Here is a 21498-nt window from a genome sequence, read left to right on the forward strand (position 1 = left end):
TTTTAGCTGGATTTGGTGCCTTGGACATGAGCTAGGACCTTAAGATTCTGCATGAAAGGAGGACTAGCAGCCGAATTGCATGGGATAATGTGAAAAGTGTTCATATGTAGTAAAAACCTGAGAAATCCGTCCGTTTTCGTCATTTGTTATCGAATCGACTTAAAGCCAGATCGTCACATTGGCCGCTCTTCTCTCTGAAACGGTTGTACTTATCGTCTGCAAAGCTATGTCGCGAGCTTCGGTATGTGGAGACACTAAAAATACCATAGTAGAACACAGATGAAGCTTCTAAGTTGATGTAATAACCAGTAAGAAGGAGTACAATTCAAGTTTTAGGTATCGATTATTGACTTATAGCTGGATTTGGTGCCTTGGACATGAGCTAGGACCTTAAGATTCTGCATGAAAGGAGGAATAGCAGCCGAGTTGCACGGGAGAATGTGAAAAGTGTTCATATGTAGTAAAAACCTGAGAAATCCGTCCGTTTTCGTCATTTGTTATCGAATCGACTTAAAGCCAGGTCGTCACATTGGCCGCTCTTCTCTCAGACACGGTTATACTTATCGTCTGAAAGCTATGTCGCGTGCTGCGGTATGCGGAGACACTAAAAGCATCATAGTAGAACACAGATGAAGCTTCTAAAATGATGTAATAGCCAGTAAGAATTAATACAATACCAGTTTTAGGTATCGATTATTCACTTTTTAGCTGGCTTTGGTGCCTTGGACATGAGCTAGGACCTTAAGATTCTGCACGAAAGGAGGACTAGCAGCCGAGTTGCATGTTAGAATGTGAAAAGTCTTCATATGTAGTAAAAACCTGAGAAATCCGTCCGTTTTCGTCATTTGTTATCGAATCGACTTCAAGCCAGGTCGTCACATTGGCCGTTCTTTTCTCTGAAACGGTTGTACAATTCGTCTGCAAAGCTATGTCGCGTGCTGCGGTATGTGGAGACACTAAAAGCACCATAGTAGAACACAGATGAAGCTTCTAAGTTGATGTAATAGCTAGTAAGAAGTAGTACAATAGAAATTTTAGATATCGATTATTGACTTTTTAGCTGGCTTTGATGCCTTGGACATGAGCTAGGACCTTAAGATTCTGCATGAAAGGAGGACTAGCAGCCGCGTTGCACGGGAGAATGTGAAATGTGTTCATATGTAGTAGAAACCTGAGAAATCCGTCCGTTTTCGTCATTTGTTATCGAATCGACTTAAAGCCCGATCGTCACATTGGCCGCTCTTCTCTCTGAAACCGTTGTACTTATCGTCTGCAAAGCTATGTCGCGTGCTGCGGTATGTGAAGACTCTAAAAGCACCATAGTAGAACACAGAAGAAGCTTCTAAGTTGATGTAATAGCCAGTAAGAAGTAGTACAACTCAAGTTTTAGGTATCGATTATTGACTTTTTAGCTGGCTTTGGTGCCTTTTACATGAGCTAGGACTTTAAGATTCTGCATGAAAGGAGGACTAGCAGCCGAATTGCACGGGAGATTGTGAAAAGTGTTCATATGTAGTAAATACCTGAGAAATCCGTCCGTTTTCGTCATTTGTTATGGAATCGACGTAAAGCCAGAACGTCACATCGGCCGCTCTTCTCTCTGAAACGGTTGTACATATCGTCTGCAAAGCTATGTCGCGTGCTGCGGTATGCGGAGACACTAAAAGCACCATAGTAGAACACAGATGAAGCTTCTAAATTGATGTAATAGCCAGTAAGAAGTAGTACAATTCAAGTTTTAGGCATCGATTATTGACTTTTAGCTGGCTTTGGTGCCTTGGACATGAGCTAGGACCTTAAGATTCTGCAGGAAAGGAGGACTAGCAGCCGAATTGCACGGGAGATTGTGAAAAGTGTTCATATGTAGTAAAAACCTGAGAAATCCGTCCGTTTTCGTCATTTGTTATGGAATCGACGTAAAGCCAGATCGTCACATCGGCCGCTCTTCTCTCTGAAACGGTTGTACATATCGTCTGCAAAGCTATGTCGCGTGCTGCGGTATGCGGAGACACTAAAAGCACCATAGTAGAACACAGATGAAGCTTCTAAATTGATGTAATAGCCAGTAAGAAGTAGTACAATTCAAGTTTTAGGTATCGATTATTGACTTTTAGCTGGATTTGGTGCCTTGGACATGAGCTATGACCTTACGAATCTGCATGAGAGGAGGACTATTAGAAAAGTTGCACGGGAGAGTGTGCAAAGTGTTCATATGTAGTAAAAACCTGAGAAATCCGTTCGTTATCGTCATTTGTCTTCGAATCGACTTCAAGCCAGATCGTCACATTGGCTGCTCTTCTCTCTGAAACGGTTGTACTTATCGTCTGCAAAGCTATGTCGCGTGCTGCGATATGCGGAGACACTAAAATCACCATAGTAGGACACAGATGAAGCTTCTAAGTTGATGTAATAGCCAGTAAGAAGTAGTACAATTCAAGTTTTAGGTATCGATTATTGACTTTTAGCTGGATTTGGTGCCTTGGACATGAGCTAGGACCTTAAGATTCTGCATGAAAGGAGGACTAGCAGCCGAATTGCATGGGATAATGTGAAAAGTGTTCATATGTAGTAAAAACCTGAGAAATCCGTCCGTTTTCGTCATTTGTTATCGAATCGACTTAAAGCCAGATCGTCACATTGGCCGCTCTTCTCTCTGAAACGGTTGTACTTATCGTCTGCAAAGCTATGTCGCCGGCTTCGGTATGTGGAGACACTAAAAATACCATAGTAGAACACAGATGAAGCTTCTAAGTTGATGTAATAACCAGTAAGAAGGAGTACAATTCAAGTTTTAGGTATCGATTATTGACTTATAGCTGGATTTGGTGCCTTGGACATGAGCTAGGACCTTAAGATTCTGCATGAAAGGAGGAATAGCAGCCGAGTTGCACGGGAGAATGTGAAAAGTGTTCATATGTAGTAAAAACCTGAGAAATCCGTCCGTTTTCGTCATTTGTTATCGAATCGACTTAAAGCCAGGTCGTCACATTGGCCGCTCTTCTCTCAGACACGGTTATACTTATCGTCTGAAAGCTATGTCGCGTGCTGCGGTATGCGGAGACACTAAAAGCATCATAGTAGAACGCAGATGAAGCTTCTAAAATGATGTAATAGCCAGTAAGAATTAATACAATACCAGTTTTAGGTATCGATTATTCACTTTTTAGCTGGCTTTGGTGCCTTGGACATGAGCTAGGACCTTAAGATTCTGCACGAAAGGAGGACTAGCAGCCGAGTTGCATGTTAGAATGTGAAAAGTCTTCATATGTAGTAAAAACCTGAGAAATCCGTCCGTTTTCGTCATTTGTTATCGAATCGACTTCAAGCCAGGTCGTCACATTGGCCGTTCTTTTCTCTGAAACGGTTGTACAATTCGTCTGCAAAGCTATGTCGCGTGCTGCGGTATGTGGAGACACTAAAAGCACCATAGTAGAACACAGATGAAGCTTCTAAGTTGATGTAATAGCTAGTAAGAAGTAGTACAATAGAAATTTTAGATATCGATTATTGACTTTTTAGCTGGCTTTGATGCCTTGGACATGAGCTAGGACCTTAAGATTCTGCATCAACGGAGGACTAGCAGCCGAGTTGCACGGGAGAATGTGAAAAGTGTTCATATGTAGTAAAAACCTGTGAAATCCGTATGTTTTCGTCATTTGTTAGCGAATCGACTTAAAGCCAGATCGTCACATTGGCCGCTCTTCTGTCTGAAGCGGTAGTACTTATCGTCTGCAAAGCTATGTCGCGTGCTGCGGTATGTGAAGCCTCTAAAAGCACCATAGTAGAACACAGATGAAGCTTCTAAGTTGATGTAATAGCCAGTAAGAAGTAGTCCAACACAAGTTTTAGGTATCGATTATTGAATTTTTACCTGGCTTTGTTGCCTTTTACATGAGCTAGGACCTTAAGATTCTGCATGAAAGGAGGACTAGCAGCCGAATTGCACGGGAGATTGTGAAAAGTGTTCATATGTAGTAAAAACCTGAGAAATCCGTCCGTATTCGTCATTTGTTATGGAATCGACTTAAAGACAGATCGTCACATTGGCCGCTCTTCTGTCTCAAACGGTTGTACTTATCGTCTGCAAAGCTATGTTGTGTGCTGCGGTATGTGGAGACACTAAAAGCACCATAGTAGAACACAGATGAAGCTTCTAAGTTGATGTAATAAATAGTAAGAAGTAGTACAATTCAAGTTTTAGGTATCGATTATTGAATTTTTAGGTGGCTTAGGTGCCTTAGACATGAGCTAGGACCTTAAGATTCTGCATGAAAATAGGACTAGCAGCCGAATTGCATGGGATAATGTGAAAAGTGTTCATATGTAGTAAAAACCTGAGAAATCCGTTCGTTATCGCCATATATTACCGAATCGACTTAAAGCCGGATCGTCACATTGGCCGCTCTTCTCCCTGAAACGGTTGTACTTATCGTCTGCAAAGCTATGTCGCGTGCTGCGGTATGTGGAGACACTAAAATCACCTTAGTAGGACACAGATGAAGCTTCTAAGTTGATGTAATAGCCAGTAAGAAGTAGTACAATTCAAGTTTTAGGTATCGATTATTGACTTTGTAGCTGGCTTTGGTGCCTTGGACATGAGCTAGGACCCTAACAATCTGCATGAGAGGGAGACTAGCAGAAAAGTTGCATGGTAGAATGTGAAATGTGCTCATATGTAGTATTAACCTGAGAAATCCGTCCGTTTTCGTTTTTTGTTATCGAATCGACTTAAAGCCAGATCGTCACATTGTCCGCCCTTCTCTCTGAAACGGTTGTACTTATCGTCTGCAAAGCTATGTCGTGTGCTGCGGTATGCGGAGACACTAAAAGCACCATAGTAGAACACAGATGAAGCTTCTAAGTTGATGTAATAGCCAGTATGAAGTAGTACAATTCAAGTTTTAGGTATCTATTATTGACGTTTTAGCTGGCTTTCTTGACTTGGACATGAGCTAGGACCTTAAGATTCTGCATGTAAGGAGGACTAGCAGCTAACTTGCCTGGGAGAATTTGAAAATTGTTCATATGTAGTAAAAACCTGAGAAATCCGTCCATTTTCGTCATTTGTTATCGAATCGACTTAAAGCCGGATCGTCACATTGGCCACTCATCTCTCTGAAACGGTTGTACTTATCGTCTGCAAAGCTATGTCGCGTGCTGCGGTATGCGGGGACACCAAAATAACCATAGTAGAACACAAATGAAGCTTCTAAGTTGATGTAATAGCCAGTAAGAAGTAGTACAATTCAAGTTTTAATCATCGATTATTGACTTTTAGCTGGCTTTGGTGCCTTGGACATGAGCTAGGACCTTATGATTCGGCATGAAAGGAGGACTAGCAGCCGAGTTGCACGGGAGAATGTGAAAAGTGTTCATATGTAGTAAAAACCTGAGAGATCCGTCCGTTTTCGTCATTTGTTATCGAATCGACTTAAAGCCAGATCGTCACATTGGCCGCTCTTCTCTCTGAAACGGTTGTACTTATCGTCTGCAAAGCTATGTCGCGTGCTGCGGTATGCGGAGACACTAAAAGCACCATAGTAGAACACAGATGAAGCTTGTAATATGATGTAATAGAGAGTAAGAAGTAGTACAATTCAAGTTTTAGGTATCGATTATTGACTTTTTAGCTGGCTTTGGTGCCTTGGACATGAGCTATGACCTTACGAATCTGCATGAGAGGAGGACTAGCAGAAAAGTTGCACGGGAGAATGTGAAATGTGTTAATATGTAGTTTTAACCTGAGAAATCCGTCCGTTTTCGTCTTTTGTTATCGAATCGACTTAAAGCCAGATCGTCACATTGTCCGCCCTTCTCTCTGAAACGGTTGTACTTATCGTCTGCAAAGCTATGTCGTGTGCTGCGGTATGCGGAGACACTAAAAATGCCATAGTAAAACACGGATGAAGCTTCTAAGTTGATGTAATAGCCAGTAAGAAGTAGTACAATTCAAGTTTTACTTATCGATTATTGACTTTCAGCTGGCTTTGGTGCCTTGGACATGAGCTAGGTTCTTAAGATTCTGCATGAAAGGAGGACTAACAGCCGAGTTGCACGGGAGATTGTGAAAAGTGTTCATATGTAGTAAAAACCTGAGTGATCCGTTCGCCATCGTCATTTGTTAACGAATCGACTTAAAGCCAGATCGTCACATTGGCCGCTCTTCTCTCTGAAACGGTTGTACTTATCGTCTGCAAAGCTATGTCGCGTGCTGCGGTATGCGGAGACACTAAAAGCACCATAGTAGAACACAGATGAAGCTTCTAAGTTGATGTAATAGCTAGTAAGAAGTAGTACAATTGAAATTTTAGATATCGATTATTGACTTTTTAGCTGGCTTTGGTGCCTTGGACATGAGCTAGGACCTTAAGATTCTGCATGAAAGGGGGACTAGCAGGCGAGCTGCACGTTAGGATATGAAAAGTTTTCATATGTAGTAAAAACCTGAGAAATCCGTCCATTTTCGTCATTTGTTATCGAATCGACTTAGAGCCAGATCGTCACATTGGCCGCTCTTCTCTCTGAAACGGTTGTACTTATCGTCTGCAAAGCTATGTCGCGTGCTGCGGTATGCGGAGACACTAAAAGCACCATAGTAGAACACAGATGAAGCTTCTAAGTTAATGTAATAGCCAGTAAGAAGTAGTACAATTCAAGTTTTAATTATCGATTATTGACTTTGTAGCTGGCTTTGGTGCCTTGGACATGAGCTAGGACCTTAAGATTCTGCATGAAAGAAGGACTAGCAGCCGAGTTGTACGGGAGTTTGTGAAAAGTGTTCATATGTAGTACAAACCTGAGAAATCCATACGTTTTCGTCATTGGTTATCGATTCGTCTTAAAGCCAGATCGTCACATTGGCTGCTCTTCTCTCTGAAACGGTTGTACTTATCGTCTGCAAAGCTATGTCGCGTGCTGCTTCATGTGGAGACACTAAAAGCACCATAGTAGAACACAGATGAAGCTTCTAAGTTGATGTAATAGCTAGTAAGAGGTAGTACAATTCAAGTTTTAGGTATCGATTATTGACTTTTTAGCTCGCTTTGGTGCCTTGGACATTAGCTAGGACCTTAAGATTCTGCATGAAAGGAGGACTAGCAGCCGAGTTGCACGGGAGGATGTGAAAAGTTTTCATATGTAGTAAAATCCTGAGAAATCCGTCCATTTACGTAATATGTAATCGAATCGACTTAAAACAGGATCGTGACATTGGCCGCTCTTCTCTCTGAAACGGTTGTACTTATCGTCTGCAAAGCTATGTCGCGTGCTGCGGTATGCGGAGACACTAAAATCACCATAGTAGAACACAGATGAAGCTTCTAAGTTGATGTAATAGCTAGTAAGAAGTAGTACAATTGGAATTTTAGATATCGATTATTGACTTTTAAGGTGGCTTTGGTGCCTTGGACATGAGCTAGGACCTTAAGATTCTGCATGAAAGGAGGACTAACAGCCGCCTTGCACGTGAGAATGTGAAAAGTGTTCATATGTAGTAAAAACCTGAGAAATCCGACCGTTTTCGTCATTTGTTATCGAATCGACTTAAAGCCAGATCGTCACATTGGCCGCTCTTCTCTCAGAAACGGTTGTACTTATCGTCTGCAAAGCTATGTCGAATGCTGCGGTATGTGGAGACACTAAAAGCACCATAGTAGAACACAGATGATGCTTATAAGTTGATGTAATAGCCAGTAAGAGGTAGTACAATTCATGTTTAAGGTATCGATTATGAAATTTTTAGCTGGCTTTGGTGTCTTGGACATGAGCTAGGACCTTAAGATTCTGCATGAAAGGAGGACTAGCAGCCGAGATGCATGGGAGAATGTGAAAAGTGTTCATATGTAGTAAAAACCTGAGAAATCCGTTCGTTATCGTCATATATTACCGAATCGACTTAAAGCCGGATCGTCACATTGGCCGGTCTTCTCTCTGAAACGGTTGTACTTATCGTCTGCAAAGCTATTTCGCGTGCTGCGGTATGTGGAGACACTAAAATCACCTTAGTAGGACACAGATGAAGCTTCTAAGTTGATGTAATAGCCAGTAAGAAGTAGTACAATTCAAGTTTTAGGTATCGATTATTGACATTTTAGCTGGCTTTGGTGCCTTGGACATGAGCTAGGACCCTAAGAATCTGTATGAGAGGGAGACTAGCAGAAAAGTTGCACGGGAGAATGTGAAATGTGCTCATATGTAGTATTAACCTGAGAAATCCGTCCGTTTTCGTCTTTTGTTATCGAGTCGACTAAAGGCCAGATCGTAGCATTGTCCGCCCTTCTCTCTGAGACGGCTGTACTTATCGTCTGAAAGCTATGTCGCGTGCTGCGGTATGTGGAGACACTAAAAGCACCATAGTAGAACACAGATGAAGCTTCTAAGTTGATGTAATAGCCAGTAAGAAGTAGTACAATTCCAGCTTTGGGTATCGATTATTGACTTTTTAGCTGGCTTTGGTGCCTTTTACATGAGCTAGGACCTTAAGATTCTGCATGAAAGCAGGACTAGCAGCCGAGTTGCACTGGAGAATGTGAAAAGTGTTCATATGTAGTAAAAACCTGGAAATCCGTCCCTTTTCGTCGTTTGTTATCGAATCGACTTAAAGCCTGATCGTCACATTGGGCGCTCTTCTCTCTGAAACGGTTGCACTTATCGTCTGCAAAGCTATGTCGCGTGCTGCAGTATGCGGAGACACTAAAAGCAGCATAGTAGAACACAGATGAAGCTTCTAAGTTGATGTAATAGCTAGTAAGAAGTAGTACAATTGAAATTTTAGATATCGATTATTGACTTTTTAGCTGGCTTTGGTGCCTTGGACATGAGCTAGGACCTTAAGATTCTGCATGAAAGGAGGACTAGCAGCCGAGCTGCACGGGAGAAAGTGAAAAGTGTTCATATGTAGTAAAAACCTGAGAAATCCGTACGTTTACGTCATTGGTTATCGAATCGACCTAAAGCCAGATCGTGACATTGGCCGCCCTTCTCTCTGAAACGGTTGCACTTATCGTCTGCAAAGCTATGTCGCGTGCTGCGGTATGCGGAGACACTAAAAGCAGCATAGTAGAACACAGATGAAGCTTCTAAGTTGATGTAATAGCTAGTAAGAAGTAGTACAATTGAAATTTTAGATATCGATTATTGACTTTTTAGCTGGCTTTGGTGCCTTGGACATGAGCTAGGACCTTAAGATTCTGCATGAAAGGAGGACTAGCAGCCGAGCTGCGCGTTAGGATGTGAAACGTTTTCATATGTAGTAAAAACCTGAGAAATCCGTCCATTTTCGTCTTTTGTATCGAATCGACTTAAAGCTGGATCGTCACATTGGCCACTCTTCTCTCTGAAACGGTTGTACTTATCGTCTGCAAAGCTATGTCGCGTGCTGCGGTATGCGGAGACACCAAAATAACCATAGTAGAACACAGATGAAGCTTCTAAGTTGATGTAATAGCCAGTAAGAAGTAGTACAATTCAAGATTTTGCCATCGATTATTGACTTTTTAGCTGGCTTTGGTGCCTTGGACATGAGCTAGGACCTTTAGATTCGGCATGAAAGGAGGACTAGCAGCCGAGTTGCACGGGAGAATGTGAAAAGTGTTCATATGTAGTAAAAACCTGAGAAATCCGTCCGTTTTCGTCATTTGTTATCGAATCGACTTAAAGCCAGATCGTCACATTGGCCGCTCTTCTCTCTGAAACGGTTGTACTTATCGTCTGCAAAGCTATGTCACATGCTGTGGTATGCGGAGACACTAAAATCACCATAGTAGGACACAGATGAAGCTTCTAAGTTGATGTAATAGCCAGTAAGAAGTAGTACAATTCAAGTTTTAGGTATCGATTATTGACTTTTTAGCTGGCTTTGGTGCCTTGGACATGAGCTATGACCTTACGAATCTGCATGGGAGGAGGACTAGCAGAAAAGTTGCACGGGAGAATGTGAAATGTGTTAATATGTAGTTTTAACCTGAGAAATCCGTCCGTTTTTGTCTTTTGTTATCGAATCGACTTAAAGCCAGATCGTCACATTGGCCGCTCTTCTCTCTGAAACGGTTGTACTTATCGTCTGCAAAGCTATGTCGCGTGCTGCGGTATTCGGAGACACTAAAAGCACCATAGTAGAACACAGATGAAGCTTCTAAGTTGATGTAATAGCTAGTAAGAAGTAGTACAATTTAAATTTTAGGTATCGATTATTGACTTTTTAGCTGGCTTTGGTGCCTTGGACATGAGCTAGGATCTTAAGAATCTGCATGAAAGGGGGAATAGCAGCCGAGTTGCACGGGAGAATGTGAAAAGTGTTCATATGTAGTAAAAACCTGAGAAACCCGTCCGTTTTCGTCATGTGTTATCGAATCGACTTAAAGCCAGATCGTCACATTGGCCGCTCTTCTCTCCGAAACGGTTGTACTTATCGTCTGAAAGGTATGTCGCGTGCTGCGGTATGCAGAGACACTAAAAGGACCATAGTAGAACACAGATGAAGCTTCTAAGATGATGTAATAGCCAGTAAGAATTAGTACAATACCAGTTTTAGGTATCGATTATTGACTTTTTAGCTGGCTTTCGTGCCTTGGACATGAGCTAGGACCTTAAGATTCTGCATGAAAGGAGGACTAGCAGCCGAATTGCACGGGAGAATGTGAAAAGTGTTCATATGTAATAAAAACCTGAGAAATCCGTACGTTTTCGTCATTTGTTATCGAATCGACTTAAGGCCAGATCGTCACATTGGCCGCTCTTCTCTCTGAAACGGTTGTACTTATCGTATGCAAAGCTATGTCGCATGCTGCGGTATGCGGAGACACTAAAAGCACCATAGTAGAACACAGATGAAGCTTCTAAGATGATGTAATAGCCAGTAAGAATTAGTACAATACCAGTTTTAGGTATCGATTATTATGTGTTTAGCTGGCTTTGGTGCCTTGCACATGAGCTAGGACCTTAAGATTCTGCATGAAAGGAGGAATAGCAGCCGAGTTGCACGGGAGAATGTGAAAAGTGTTCATATGTAGTAAAAACCTGTGAAATCCGTCCGTTTTCGTCATTTGTTATCGAATCGACTTAAAGCCAGATCGTCAGATTGGCCGCTCTTCTCTCTGAAACGGTTGTACTTATCGTCTGCAAAACCATGTCGCGTGCTGCGGTATGCGGAGAAACTAAAAGCACCGTAGTAGAACACAGATGAAGCTTCTAAGTTGATGTAATAGCCAGTAAGAAGTAGTAGAATTCAAGTTTTAGGTATCGATTATTGACTTTTTAGCTGGCTTTGGTGCCGTGGACATGAGCTAGGACCTTAAGATTCTGCATGAAAGGAGGACTAGCAGCCGAGTTGCACGGGAGAATGTGAAAAGTGTTCATATGTAGTAAAAACCTGAGAAATCCGTCCGTTTTCGTCATATGTTATCGAATCGACTTAAAGCCAGATCGTCACATTGGCCTCTCTTCTCTCTGAAACGGTTGTACTTATCGTCTGCAAAGCTATGTCGCGTGCTGCGGTATGCGGAGACACTAAAAGCACCATAGTAGAACACAGATGAAGCTTCTAATATGATGTAATAGAGAGTAAGAAGTAGTACAATTCAAGTTTTAGGTATCGATTATTGACTTTTTAGCTGGCTTTGGTGCCTTGGACATGAGCTATGACCTTACGAATCTGCATGAGAGGAGGACTAGCAGAAAAGTTGCACGGGAGAATGTGAAATGTGTTAATATGTAGTTTTAACCTGAGAAATCCGTCCGTTTTCGTCGTTTGTTATCGAATCGACTTAAAGCCTGATCGTCACATTGGGCGCTCTTCTCTCTGAAACGGTTGCACTTATCGTCTGCAAAGCTATGTCGCGTCCTGCAGTATGCGGAGACACTAAAAGCAGCATAGTAGAACACAGATGAAGCTTCTAAGTTGATGTAATAGCTAGTAAGAAGTAGTACAATTGAAATTTTAGATATCGATTATTGACTTTTACCTGGCTTTGGTGCCTTGGACATGAGCTAGGACCTTAAGATTCTGCATGAAAGGAGGACTAGCAGCCGAGATGCATGGGAGAATGTGAAAAGTGTTCATATGTAGTAAAAACCTGAGAAATCCGTTCGTTATCGTCATATATTACCGAATCGACTTAAAGCCGGATCGTCACATTGGCAGCTCTTCTCTCTGAAACGGTTGTACTTATCGTCTGCAAAGCTATGTCGCGTGCTGCGGTATGTGGAAACACTAATATCACCTTAGTAGGACACAGATGTAGCTTCTAAATATGCAATAGCCTGTAAGAAGTAGTACAAGTCAAGTTTTAGGTATCGGTTATTGACTTTTTAGCTGGCTTTGGTGCCTTGGACATGAGCTAGGACCCTAAGAATCAGCATGAGAGGGAGACAAGCAGAAAAGTTGCACGGGAGAATGTGAAATGTGCTCATATGTAGTATTAACCTGAGAAATCCGTCCGTTTTCGACTTTTGTTATCGAGTCGACTAAAGGCCAGATCGTAACATTGTCCGCCCTTCTCTCTGAAACGGCTGTACTTATCGTCTGAAAGCTATGTCGCGTGCTGCGGTATGTGGAGACACTAAAAGCACCATAGTAGAACACAGATGAAGCTTCTAAGTTGATGTAATAGCCAGTAAGAAGTAGTACAATTCCAGTTTTAGGTATCGATTATTGACTTTTTAGCTGGCTTTGGTGCCTTGGACATGAGCTAGGACCTTAAGATTCTGCATGAAAGCAGGACTAGCAGCCGAGTTGCACTGGAGAATGTGAAAAGTGTTCATATGTAGTAAAAACCTGAGAAATCCGTCCGTTTTCGTCGTTTGTTATCGAATCGACTTAAAGCTGGATCGTCACATTGGCCACTCTTCTCTCTGAAACGGTTGTACTTATCGTCTGCAAAGCTATGTCGCGTGCTGCGGTATGCGGAGACACCAAAATAACCATAGTAGAACACAGATGAAGCTTCTAAGTTGATGTAATAGCCAGTAAGAAGTAGTACAATTCAAGATTTTGCCATCGATTATTGACTTTTTAGCTGGCTTTGGTGCCTTGGACATGAGCTAGGACCTTTAGATTCGGCATGAAAGGAGGACTAGCAGCCGAGTTGCACGGGAGAATGTGAAAAGTGTTCATATGTAGTAAAAACCTGAGAAATCCGTCCGTTTTCGTCATTTGTTATCGAATCGACTTAAAGCCAGATCGTCACATTGGCCGCTCTTCTCTCTGAAACGGTTGTACTTATCGTCTGCAAAGCTATGTCACATGCTGTGGTATGCGGAGACACTAAAATCACCATAGTAGGACACAGATGAAGCTTCTAAGTTGATGTAATAGCCAGTAAGAAGTAGTACAATTCAAGTTTTAGGTATCGATTATTGACTTTTTAGCTGGCTTTGGTGCCTTGGACATGAGCTATGACCTTACGAATCTGCATGGGAGGAGGACTAGCAGAAAAGTTGCACGGGAGAATGTGAAATGTGTTAATATGTAGTTTTAACCTGAGAAATCCGTCCGTTTTTGTCTTTTGTTATCGAATCGACTTAAAGCCAGATCGTCACATTGGCCGCTCTTCTCTCTGAAACGGTTGTACTTATCGTCTGCAAAGCTATGTCGCGTGCTGCGGTATTCGGAGACACTAAAAGCACCATAGTAGAACACAGATGAAGCTTCTAAGTTGATGTAATAGCTAGTAAGAAGTAGTACAATTTAAATTTTAGGTATCGATTATTGACTTTTTAGCTGGCTTTGGTGCCTTGGACATGAGCTAGGACCTTAAGAATCTGCATGAAAGGGGGAATAGCAGCCGAGTTGCACGGGAGAATGTGAAAAGTGTTCATATGTAGTAAAAACCTGAGAAACCCGTCCGTTTTCGTCATGTGTTATCGAATCGACTTAAAGCCAGATCGTCACATTGGCCGCTCTTCTCTCCGAAACGGTTGTACTTATCGTCTGAAAGGTATGTCGCGTGCTGCGGTATGCAGAGACACTAAAAGGACCATAGTAGAACACAGATGAAGCTTCTAAGATGATGTAATAGCCAGTAAGAATTAGTACAATACCAGTTTTAGGTATCGATTATTGACTTTTTAGCTGGCTTTCGTGCCTTGGACATGAGCTAGGACCTTAAGATTCTGCATGAAAGGAGGACTAGCAGCCGAATTGCACGGGAGAATGTGAAAAGTGTTCATATGTAATAAAAACCTGAGAAATACGTACGTTTTCGTCATTTGTTATCGAATCGACTTAAGGCCAGATCGTCACATTGGCCGCTCTTCTCTCTGAAACGGTTGTACTTATCGTATGCAAAGCTATGTCGCATGCTGCGGTATGCGGAGACACTAAAAGCACCATAGTAGAACACAGATGAAGCTTCTAAGATGATGTAATAGCCAGTAAGAATTAGTACAATACCAGTTTTAGGTATCGATTATTAAGTGTTTAGCTGGCTTTGGTGCCTTGCACATGAGCTAGGACCTTAAGATTCTGCATGAAAGGAGGAATAGCAGCCGAGTTGCACGGGAGAATGTGAAAAGTGTTCATATGTAGTAAAAACCTGTGAAATCCGTCCGTTTTCGTCATTTGTTATCGAATCGACTTAAAGCCAGATCGTCAGATTGGCCGCTCTTCTCTCTGAAACGGTTGTACTTATCGTCTGCAAAACCATGTCGCGTGCTGCGGTATGCGGAGAAACTAAAAGCACCGTAGTAGAACACAGATGAAGCTTCTAAGTTGATGTAATAGCCAGTAAGAAGTAGTAGAATTCAAGTTTTAGGTATCGATTATTGACTTTTTAGCTGGCTTTGGTGCCGTGGACATGAGCTAGGACCTTAAGATTCTGCATGAAAGGAGGACTAGCAGCCGAGTTGCACGGGAGAATGTGAAAAGTGTTCATATGTAGTAAAAACCTGAGAAATCCGTCCGTTTTCGTCATATGTTATCGAATCGACTTAAAGCCAGATCGTCACATTGGCCTCTCTTCTCTCTGAAACGGTTGTACTTATCGTCTGCAAAGCTATGTCGCGTGCTGCGGTATGCGGAGACACTAAAAGCACCATAGTAGAACACAGATGAAGCTTCTAATATGATGTAATAGAGAGTAAGAAGTAGTACAATTCAAGTTTTAGGTATCGATTATTGACTTTTTAGCTGGCTTTGGTGCCTTGGACATGAGCTATGACCTTACGAATCTGCATGAGAGGAGGACTAGCAGAAAAGTTGCACGGGAGAATGTGAAATGTGTTAATATGTAGTTTTAACCTGAGAAATCCGTCCGTTTTCGTCGTTTGTTATCGAATCGACTTAAAGCCTGATCGTCACATTGGGCGCTCTTCTCTCTGAAACGGTTGCACTTATCGTCTGCAAAGCTATGTCGCGTCCTGCAGTATGCGGAGACACTAAAAGCAGCATAGTAGAACACAGATGAAGCTTCTAAGTTGATGTAATAGCTAGTAAGAAGTAGTACAATTGAAATTTTAGATATCGATTATTGACTTTTACCTGGCTTTGGTGCCTTGGACATGAGCTAGGACCTTAAGATTCTGCATGAAAGGAGGACTAGCAGCCGAGATGCATGGGAGAATGTGAAAAGTGTTCATATGTAGTAAAAACCTGAGAAATCCGTTCGTTATCGTCATATATTACCGAATCGACTTCAAGCCGGATCGTCACATTGGCAGCTCTTCTCTCTGAAACGGTTGTACTTATCGTCTGCAAAGCTATGTCGCGTGCTGCGGTATGTGGAAACACTAATATCACCTTAGTAGGACACAGATGTAGCTTCTAAATATGCAATAGCCTGTAAGAAGTAGTACAAGTCAAGTTTTAGGTATCGGTTATTGACTTTTTAGCTGGCTTTGGTGCCTTGGACATGAGCTAGGACCCTAAGAATCAGCATGAGAGGGAGACAAGCAGAAAAGTTGCACGGGAGAATGTGAAATGTGCTCATATGTAGTATTAACCTGAGAAATCCGTCCGTTTTCGTCTTTTGTTATCGAGTCGACTAAAGGCCAGATCGTAACATTGTCCGCCCTTCTCTCTGAAACGGCTGTACTTATCGTCTGAAAGCTATGTCGCGTGCTGCGGTATGTGGAGACACTAAAAGCACCATAGTAGAACACAGATGAAGCTTCTAAGTTGATGTAATAGCCAGTAAGAAGTAGTACAATTCCAGTTTTAGGTATCGATTATTGACTTTTTAGCTGGCTTTGGTGCCTTGGACATGAGCTAGGACCTTAAGATTCTGCATGAAAGCAGGACTAGCAGCCGAGTTGCACTGGAGAATGTGAAAAGTGTTCATATGTAGTAAAAACCTGAGAAATCCGTCCGTTTTCGTCGTTTGTTATCGAATCGACTTAAAGCCTGATCGTCACATTGGGCGCTCTTCTCTCTGAAACGGTTGTACTTACAGTCTGCAAAGCTATGTCGCGTGCTGCAGTATGCGGAGACACTAAAAGCAGCATAGTAGAACACAGATGAAGCTTCTAAGTTGATGTAATAGCTAGTAAGAAGTAGTACAATTGAAATTTTAGATATCGATTATTGACTTTTTAGCTGGCTTTGGTGCCTTGGACACGAGCTATGTCCTTACGAATCTGCATGAGAGGACGACTAGCAGAAAAGTTGCACGGGAGAATGTGAAAAGTGTTAATATGTAGTATTAACCTGAGAAATCCGTCCGTTTTCGTCTTTTGTTATCGAATCGACTTAAAGCCAGATCGTCACATTGGCCGCTCTTCTCTCTGAAACGGTTGCACTTATCGCCTGCAAAGCTATGTCGCGTGCTGCGGTATGTGGAGACACTAAAAGCACCATAGTAGAACACAGATGAAGCTTCTAAGTTGATGTAATAGCTAGTAAGAAGTAGTACAATTTAAATTTTAGATATCGATTATTGACTTTTTAGCTGGCTTTGGTGCCTTGGACATGAGCTAGGACCTTAAGAATCTGCATGAAAGGGGGACCAGCAGCCGAGTTGCACGGGGGAATGTGAAAAGTGTTCATATGTAGTAAAAACCTGAGAAACCCGTCCGTTTTCGTCATTTGTTATCGAATCGACTTAAAGCCAGATCGTCACATTGGCCACTCTTCTCTCCGAAACGGTTGTACTTATCGTCTGAAAGGTATGTCGCGTGCTGCGGTATGCAGAGACACTAAAAGGACCATAGTAGAACACAGATGAAGCTTCTAAGATGATGTAATAGCCAGTAAGAATTAGTACAATACCAGTTTTAGGTATTGATTATTGACTTTTTAGCTGGCTTTGGTGCCTTGGACATGAGCTAGGACCTTAAGATTCTGCATGAAAGCAGGACTAGCAGCCGAATTGCACGGGAGAATGTGAAAAGTGTTCATATGTAGTAAAAACCTGAGAAATCCGTCCGTTTTCGTCATTTGTTGTGGAATCGACTTAAAGCTAGATCGTCACATTGGCCGCTCTTCTCTCTGAAACTGTTGTACTTATCGTCTGCAAAGCTATGTCGCGTGCTGCGGTATGCGGAGACACTAAAAGCACCATAGTAGAACACAGATGAAGCTTCTAAGATGATGTAATAGCCAGTAAGAATTAGTACAATACCAGTTTTAGTTATCGATTATTAAGTGTTTAGCTGGCTTTGGTGCCTTGCACATGAGCTAGGACCTTAAGATTCTGCATGAAAGGAGGACTAGCAGCCGAATTGCACGGGAGATTGTGAAAAGTGTTCATATGTAGTAAAAACCTGAGAAATCCGTCCGTTTTCGTCATTTTTTATGGAATCGACTTAATGCCAGGTCGTCACATTGGCATCTCTTCTCTCTGAAACGGTTGTACATATCGTCTGCAAAGCTATGTCGCGTGCTGCGGTATGTGGAGACACTAAAAGCACCATACTAGAACACAGATGAAGCTTCTATGTTGATGTCATAGCTAGTAAGAAGTAGTACAATTGAAATTTTAGATATCGATTATTGACTTTTTAGCTGACTTTGGTGCCTTGGACATGAGCTAGGACCTTAAGATTCTGCATGAAAGGAGGACTAGCAGCCGAGTTGCACGGGAGAATGTGAAAAGTGTTCATATGTAGTAAAAAGCTGTGAAATTCGTACGATTTCGTCATTTGTTATCGAATCGACTTAAAGCCAGATCGTCACATTTGCCGCTCTTCTCTCTGAAACGGTTGTACTTATCGTCTGCAAAGCTACGTCGCAGTGCTGCGGTATGTGGAGATTCTAAAAGCACCATAGCAGAATACAGATGAAGCTTCTAAGTTGATGTAATAGCCAGTAAGAAGTAGTACAATTCCAGTTTTAGGTATCGATTATTGACTTTTTAGCTGGCTTTGGTGCCTTGGACATGAGCTAGGACCTTAAGATTCTGCATGAAAGCAGGACTAGCAGCCGAGTTGCACTGGAGAATGTGAAAAGTGTTCATATGTAGTAAAAACCTGAGAAATCCGTCCGTTTTCGTCGTTTGTTATCGAATCGACTTAAAGCCTGATCGTCACATTGGGCGCTCTTCTCTCTGAAACGGTTGTACTTACAGTCTGCAAAGCTATGTCGCGTGCTGCAGTATGCGGAGACACTAAAAGCACCATAGTAGAACACAGATGAAGCTTCTAAGTTGATGTAATAGCTAGTAAGAAGTAGTACAATTGAAATTTTAGATATCGATTATTGACTTTTTAGCTGGCTTTGGTGCCTTGGACATGAGCTATGTCCTTACGAATCTGCATGAGAGGAGGACTAGCAGAAAAGTTGCACGGGAGAATGTGAAAAGTGTTAATATGTAGTATTAACCTGAGAAATCCGTCCGTTTGCGTCATTTGTTATCGAATCGACTTAAAGCCAGATCGTCACATTGGCCGCTCTTCTCTCTGAAACGGTTGTACTTATCGCCTGCAGAGCTATGTCGCGTGCTGCGGTATGTGGAGACACTAAAAGCACCATAATAGAACACAGATGAAGCATCTAAGTTGATGTAATAGCTAGTAAGAAGTAGTACAATTTAAATTTTAGATATCGATTATTGACTTTTTAGCTGGCTTTGGTGCCTTGGACATGAGCTAGGACCTTAAGAATCTGCATGAAAGGGGGACTAGCAGCCGAGTTGCACGGGAGAATGTGAAAAGTGTTCATATGTAGTAAAAACCGGAGAAACCCGTCCGTTTTCGTCATTTGTTATCGAATCGACTTAAAGCCAGATCGTCACATTGGCCGCTCTTCTCTCCGAAACGGTTGTACTTATCGTCTGAAAGGTATGTCGCGTGCTGCGGTATGCAGAGACACTAAAAGGACCATAGTAGAACACAGATGAAGCTTCTAAGATGATGTAATAGCCAGTAAGAATTAGTACAATACCAGTTTTAGGTATCGATTATTGACTTTTTAGCTGGCTTTGGTGCCTTGGACATGAGCTAGGACCTTAAGATTCTGCATGAAAGCAGGGCTAGCAGCCGAATTGCACGGGAGAATGTGAAAAGTGTTCATATGTAGTAAAAACCTGAGAAATCCGTCCGTTTTCGTCATTTGTTATGGAATCGACTTAAAGCTAGATCGTCACATTGGCCGCTCTTCTCTCTGAAACTGTTGTACTTATCGTCTGCAAAGCTATGTCGCGTGCTGTGGTATGCGGAGACACTAAAAGCACCATAGTAGAACACTGATGAAGCTTCTAAGATGATGTAATAGCCAGTAAGAATTAGTACAATACCAGTTATAGGTATCGATTATTAAGTGTTTAGCTGGCTTTGGTGCCTTGCACATGAGCTAGGACCTTAAGATTCTGCATGAAAGGAGGACTAGCAGCCGAATTGCACGGGAGATTGTGAAAAGTGTTCATATGTAGTAAAAACCTGAGAAATCCGTCCGTTTTCGTCATTTTTTATGGAATCGACTTAAAGCCAGGTCGTCACATTGGCATCTCTTCTCTCTGAAACGGTTGTACATATCGTCTGCAAAGCTATGTCGCGTGCTGCGGTATGTGGAGACACTAAAAGCACCATACTAGAACACAGATGAAGCTTCTATGTTGATGTCATAGCTAGTAAGAAGTAGTACAATTGAAATTTTAGATATCGATTATTGACTTTTTAGCTGACTTTGGTGCCTTGGACATGAGCTAGGACCTTAAGATTCTGCATGAAAGGAGGACTAGCAGCCGAGTTGCACGGGAGAATGTGAAAAGTGTTCATATGTAGTAAAAACCTGTGAAATTCGTCCGATTTCGTCATTTGTTATCGAATCGACTTAAAGCCAGATCGTCACATTTGCCGCTCTTCTCTCTGAAACGGTTGTACTTATCGTCTGCAAAGCTATGTCGCAGTGCTGCGGTATGTGGAGACTCTAAAAGCACCATAGCAGAACACAGATGAAGCTTCTAAGTTGATGTAATAGCCAGTACGAAGTAGTACAACTCAAGTTTTAGGTATCGATTATTGACTTTTTAGCTGGCTTTGGTGCCTTGGACAAGAGCTAGGACCATAAGACTCTGCATGAAAGGAGGACTAGCTGCCGAGTTGCACGGGAGAATGTGAAAAGTGTTAATATGTAGTAAAAACCTGAGAAATCCGTCCGTTTTCGTCATTTGTTATCGAATCGACTTAAAGCCAGATCATCACATTGGCCGCTCTTCTCTCTGAAACGGTTGTACTTATCGTCTGAAAGCTATGTCGCGTGCTGCGGTATGCGGAGACACTAAAAGCACCATAGCAGAACACAGATGAAGCTTCTAAGATGATGTAATAGCCAGTAAGAATTAGTACAACTCAAGTTTTAGGTATCGATTATTGACTTTTTAGCTGGCCTTGGTGCCTTGGACATGAGCTATGTCCTTACGAATCTGCATGAGAGGAGGACTAGCAGAAAAGTTGCACGGGAGAATGTGAGAAGTGTTAATATGTAGTATTAACCTGAGAAATCCGTCCGTTTTCGTCTTTTGTTATCGAATCGACTTAAAGCCAGATCGTCACATTGGCCGCTCTTGTCTCTGAAACGGTTGCACTTATCGCCTGCATAGCTATGTCGCGTGCTGCGGTATGTGGAGACACTAAAAGCACCATAGTAGAACACAGATGAAGCTTCTAAGTTGATGTAATAGCTAGTAAGAAGTAGTACAATTTAAATTTTAGATATCGATTATTGACTTTTTAGCTGGCTTTGGTGCCTTGGACATGAGCTAGGACCTTAAGAATCTGCATGAAAGGGGGACTAGCAGCCGAGTTGCACGGGAGAATGTGAAAAGTGTTCATATGTAGTAAAAACCTGAGAAACCCGTCCGTTTTCGTCATTTGTTATCGAATCGACTTAAAGCCAGATCGTCACATTGGCCGTTCTTCTCTCCGAAACGGTTGTACTTATCGTCTGAAAGGTATGTCGCGTGCTGCGGTATGCAGAGACACTAAAAGGACCATAGTAGAACACAGATGAAGCTTCTAAGTTGATGTAATAGCCAGTAAGATGTAGTACAATTCCAGTTTTAGGTATCGATTATTGACTTTTTAGCTGGCTTTGGTGCCTTGGACATGAGCTAGGACCTTAAGATTCTG

The sequence above is a fragment of the Schistocerca gregaria genome, unplaced genomic scaffold (genome assembly GCF_023897955.1).
Source record: "Schistocerca gregaria isolate iqSchGreg1 unplaced genomic scaffold, iqSchGreg1.2 ptg000198l, whole genome shotgun sequence".
Classification (NCBI taxonomy): domain Eukaryota; kingdom Metazoa; phylum Arthropoda; class Insecta; order Orthoptera; family Acrididae; genus Schistocerca; species Schistocerca gregaria.